This window comes from Colobus angolensis, unplaced genomic scaffold (genome assembly GCF_000951035.1).
Source record: "Colobus angolensis palliatus isolate OR3802 unplaced genomic scaffold, Cang.pa_1.0 Scaffold74, whole genome shotgun sequence".
NCBI lineage: Eukaryota > Metazoa > Chordata > Mammalia > Primates > Cercopithecidae > Colobus > Colobus angolensis.
The window spans coordinates 6,418,566-6,424,565 of NW_012121154.1; positions in this window are offsets into that span (position 1 = coordinate 6,418,566).

Sequence of the window (6,000 nt, forward strand, 5' to 3'; positions counted from 1 at the left end):
CAATTAAAAAAAAATAATAATTATTCCCTTCATATGGTTGTGAGGATAAAATCACATTCCTGCCACATGACTGAGATATTATTATTAGTTTAATTGGTGCTATTACTACATGCTTTACAAAGCCCCTCAGCTCATCCAGAAGTTCCAGTGATCATTTGTTATTTTTATTATTGCTCCTATTTCCTTATCCCCCCTGGCACTGGCAGGCAGATGATCTGATAGTCATTATCAGGACATAAACCTTGTGTGTCTTACTTTTTTTTTTTTTTTTTCCAAACCAAGATCAGGCCCATGACTCAATCCTTCCTCAAGCTGAATTCCTTCTCCACATCTGCCTAGGAACCTTGGAGTGACTACCCTGGAGCTTAGACTTATTCATCCGCGATGTCAGCTGTCACCCCCCACATGAGAAACTTGGCTTTCCCTAAGAATCCTTGATATCTCATACCACAGCCTCCTGTCACTTCTATCCTGGCCAGTCCGCAGGCATGGTCAAGCATGTTGAAGTCATACTGATAGAGATGCTAACAGCAGCAGTCACAGCACCACCACATCTGCAGCAGTCACAGCACCACCACAAATTCCACCATCATCCTCCTCCTAAAGATAGCCATTTAGTGAGCATTTCTGTGTAAAAACACACTCTACGTAGTATCTTCTTTCACAGGATCTTCTGAAATATATGCTATTCATCTATTTTACAAATGAGGGTTGGAAGCATTTGGAGACTTTCCCTGAGTTTAATAACTTCCTAAAGGCTAAAAAATGTGAAAAACAAAGAGTCTGGCTACAAACTTTATGCATCTTCTATACTTCATTATCAAGACTTCCCTTCAGGCACATCTATGAGGAAAGTTAGATCATTTGGACAGATTCTATACACAGCAGCCTTTGAAATAGGATTTCTAGGACTCTAGGTAGCATCTAGCTCAGGCCACGAAATCAGAACACCTTGTTTTAGTTTGCTTTCTTAATACTTCCTAGTTTTGCAAGTCTGAGATCATTATCATAATATCAATCTCATGGGATTACTGTCGAGATTAATTGAGATAACCCATGTAAAGTGCTTAGAACTTACCTGACATAACATGAATATCAGATAAATGTTCGCTGTTTTTATTACCATGCCTCTGATTTTGGAAATATCATTTATTCGTGATTTCATAAAATACTCATTTAGCATTTCCTATGCGCCTGGCAGGATTTCAGTCACTGAGGTCATAGCAGGGAACAAAGTGAAGTACCTGCTGTTGTAAAGCCTTCTTTCTAGAGGAGAAGAAAGCAAATAAATGATAAATAAAGATAAAATCCTAAACCCTACAACTGACTAAACAGACCATCACTTGACCAAGGGGACCCAGAGTAACCTTGAAAATGAAATTGTCAGTCTCAATGGGATGAGGGTGTTAGGCCCCTCCCTCACTCACGACGATGATTAGCCTTTCTTCCCTAAGGGCTAAAGAGGAACCAACCCTTTTAAATGACTCCACCATTGATATCAACCAACTGCCTGATGCTGCCTCTCTTTCGTTTTGCCTGATTAAGAAACCACAGTCATGGAGTGGTCCTGGTGAGTCAACAGAGCTTGCACAGTAAGGGATTTTTTTATCCTCTGCTTCATCTTTGGATGTCAGAGGGTTGAAAATTACACCCTTACATCACCATTTTACGGAGAAGCAGGAAGCTCAACTGCGCATGTGCACCTTTCTCCTTCCATGTATTCGTGACTCCTTCCATAGCTTGTAGAGTATGTATATTTGGCCATCTTACTTGGCATAAATTCCTTTTTTTCTTTCCAACTTGTCTTTAGGTTCAAGGGGGTACATGTGCAGGTTTGTTACGTGGCTAAATTGTGTGCTGTGGAGATTTGGTGTACAGAAAATTTTGATACCCAAGTAATCTGCATAGTACCCTATAGGTCGTTTTTCTTTTTTTTCTTTTTTCTTTTTTTTTTTTGAGACCGAGTCTTGCTCTGTCGCCCGGGCTGGAGTGCAGTGGCCGGATCTCAGCTCCCTGCAAGCTCCGCCTCCCGGGTTTACGCCATTCTCCTGCCTCAGCCTCCCGAGTAGCTGGGACTACAAGCGCCTGCCACCTCGCCCGGCTAGTTTTTTGTATTTATAGGTCGTTTTTCAATCCTCACCCTCATTCCGCCTTCCACCCTCAAATAGACCCCAGTGTCTAACGTTCCCTTATTTGTGTCTATGTTTACTCAGTGTTTAGCTCCCACTTATAAGTGAGAACATGATTTGATTTTCTGTTCCTGCATTAATTCACTTAGGATCATGAACTCCAGCTCCATCCATGTTGCTACAGAAACCATGATCTGTTTTTCTACAGCTGCATTGTATTCCGTGGTGTTATGTAACACATTTTCTTTATACCAGTCCACCTCGATAGGCATCTAGGTTGATTCCATTTCTTTGGTATTGTGAATAGAGCTGCGATGAACATGTAAGGGCATGTGTCCTTTTGGTCGAATGGTTTATTTTCCTTTGGGTAAATAACCAGCAAGGGAGTGCTGGGTCAAATGGTAGTTCTGTTGTAGGTTCTTTGAGAAATCTCCTGTGGAATATGATGAGGTTTCTCTTCAAATAGCCTGATCAATCCTTTATTCTTTAATTCATTGTACTCCCCACTCCTTTTTCCTTTTTCTCTTTTTTCTTCCTTTCTGCCTTTGCTACATGCCCAGACATGCCACAGTACCAGGCGTTATCAGTACCAGCTCACATTCCTTTCCTTATGTGGAAAGAAGACTAGCTCTCAAGCTTATTGTAGACACCCCTTCCCCTTTCCCCTGTCTCCCTTACGTGCCCACCTTATCTAAAAAAAAGTTCAAATGTTTAGCCAAGCGGGATTAGTTTAGATTGTATGGCCCGACCCCAGCTAATGGGGAAAGGGTATAGGAGCAGGACTTGCGTCAGGAATAAAGGTTCTCGTGCCCCTTTGTTCAGGTATGCTCTTATGGCAACTGGCCAAGGAGAAGCACCCCTCTGCGCAGAAGTATAATTGCTTTGCTAAGAATCCTTTGTTTGAGTGTTCAATTTCCTTAGCATTTTGAGCATTATTCCCAACTCTCCAAACTGCTTTCACAAGGGCTGAACTAAGTTACATTCCCACCAGCAGTGTGTAAGCATTCCCTTTTCTCCATAATCTCCCCAGCATCTGTTGTTTTCTGAATTTTTAATAATAGCCATTCTGACTTGTGTGAGATGGTATCTTATTGTGGTTTTGATTTGTATTTCCCTAATGACTAGTGATATTGAGCATTTTTTATATATCCTTCTTGGTCACATGTATGTCTTCTTTAGAGAAGTGTCTGTTCATGTCCTTTGCCCATTTTTAAATGGGGTTGTTTGGTATTTGCTTGTTGAGTTGTTTGAGTTCCTTATCGATTATGGATATTAGACCTATGTTAGATGCATAGTTTGCAAATGCTTTCTCCCATTTTGTTATATGCATAGTTTGCAAATATTTTCTCCCATTCTGTAGATTGTCTGTTTACAGTGCTGGTAGTTTCTTTCGCTGTGCAGAAGCTCTTTAGTTTAATTAAGTTCCACTTGTCAATTTTTGGTTTTGTTGCAGTTGCTTTTGGAGTCTTCATCATGAAGTCTTGCCTGAGCCAATGTCCAGAATGGTATTTCCTAGATTTTCTCCCAGGATCTTTGTAGGTTTAGGTTTTACATTTAAGTCTTTAATCCATCTCGAGTTGATTTTTGTATATGGTAAAAGGTAAAGGTCAAGTAGCCAGTCTTCTGAAATTAGCTGTTTGGCATAAATTCCTGTTCCCTCTGCCCCTCCATGGAAGTATCTGATTCTGGCTTCTAGCTGGAGGCTATGCTTCCCACCCTTTCAGAATGGACAACCTGCAGACTGCAACCCTTGGTGAGAAATAAAGTATCCCCTTCTGTTTACCTAAAGTTATAAATTGTATGTTTTCTTTAAGTTAACTGAATCAAGCAAATAATTATGTAATAAGTTAGGTTCAGAAAAGTGCTATGAAGAAAATTAAAGAAAGGTAAGGGAATCATGCAAAAATTAAGAAAGAGAGAATTCCAGACAGAGGACAAGCCAGTAAAAGGTTCCAGGTTAAAAACAATTCTGGCAGATGTGAGGGAAAGAAAAAGAAAACGTGTGGCTGCATCTAAGTGAGATAGAAAAGGACAGGGAGGAGATGGGATCCCAAAGGTGGAGAAACCAAGTCCCTTGGCCCCTGATGACCGTGATGAGAAGTTCAGGTTTGATTCTAAGGGTTATAAAAACTACTGGAGGCCAATGATGTGATATGAGTGATTTGCATTCAACATAACATATTTCTGTCTGTATTTTAAAGGCCTTTTGAGAGGAAGAATGTAAATAAAGACAATAGAAAGATCAACTAGCAGTCCAAAACATATTTTTTTTTAAAGTGTAGATTTTCTTTTAGACTTAAAGTTTAGTAGACTTCAGTACTGACTTTTATTCACACGGAAGTATAAGCAACATGCAACACTCCCTCCTGGGGTGCATTTCTGAAATAAGGGGAAGGAGTGTTATAAGGCAGTATTCATCCTCTTACAGCAAGAATGGACTGGGGGAGTAGTGTGGTCCAGAAGGAAAAAAGAACACCAAAAGGGGTCAAACAGAGGCTGGAAGAGAGCATTAGAGGTGGTGCTGGAGCTATTATGCAATATGCAGAAACTGTCAGAACAAGAGATTTATTACCCAGTAATGTCCAGAAGAAGAAATGGCATAGGTTTCAATATTGAGAACCAAAACAACCACAGATGAAAAATTAAAAAGTGATTAAAGACCATGCTGCATGGATGCTTTAGATTAAGACAGGCTGGGTCATAAGGACAGCGACTCTAAACAACTGAGGATGCAAACTGATTTTATGGATGAGAGGCCACAGTAAATAACCTTACTAAAGATACAATGCCACAGGATTAAGACCAACTATTTGCAAAGACCAGCTGCCTTAGTTACTCTGTTACTTAATCCTGATTTTATTTATTGCAGAAATTATGGCACTTTTATCCTGCATTTAGAAACAAGCTGTCTAAGTGAAAGAGGAAAGCTTAGAGAATGTATTTTGTGGTAAAATATCCTTTTTCAGAAGAGTGAAATTCACAATTCAGTTTATGTGGGAACTTAATCTTTAATTGGAGCAATGGGGTCAGCATTAAAGCAGTGATTCCGGGCTGTTCCAATTCCTCATGACGGAACCCCCTACACCGCAGGTAACTGCTTTCTTCTGCCAGGTAAAATAAGGACGATTGTTACTGAAAAGGGGATTTCTGAACCCTCTTGAGATGGCTTCATCAAAAGTTGGCACTGAGGCTTTGAAAATGGTGGTACATTGAGTTTCCTTCTCAGGAATGGAGTAAGTATGGATGCTTTTGGATAAAAATACTTATGGAAGATGAATTTGACAAAAAGGAAAAAGGAGGAAAGGGATGATTTATATCTTTACCTGTCCTTAAAGAGTGTTAAACTCCACTGTCCCCACCATAGCCACCACCAAAAACATGAGCTTGGGTGGAGACAAAATATGTGTAGCCAATGATCAGCAGGGGGCATGCTTAACGTGTTCTGAGATTGTCAGCACTTCTTTTTCATTTCAATCATAAAAGCCCCTTTTGGGCTGCCTTGAAATATTTTCATTAAAAAAAAAAAAGCACAGGTAGAGTGTAAACTTCATATCTCAATTGCTTTTTTATGTCTTATATCTAGAACAGTGCCAGCCTCCAAACAGGTGCTTAATTGCTTAATAAGCCTGTGTGGAATTGGTTTAGGGCCTTCCCTTTTTTATAATATATAATGAAACTTTATAGACACTAATATCTAATGAATACAGCATCATCAGTGTTAAATACTCTAATAGAAATTTTAGAAAATGCATACTTATTGCTTTGAATAGCTATAGAATTTCCATTAAGTAGAACACTCACTAAAATTTATCAGGCAAGCAAATACAATTATACCATGTGCTCCCATATAAGAAAATGAATAACACCATAT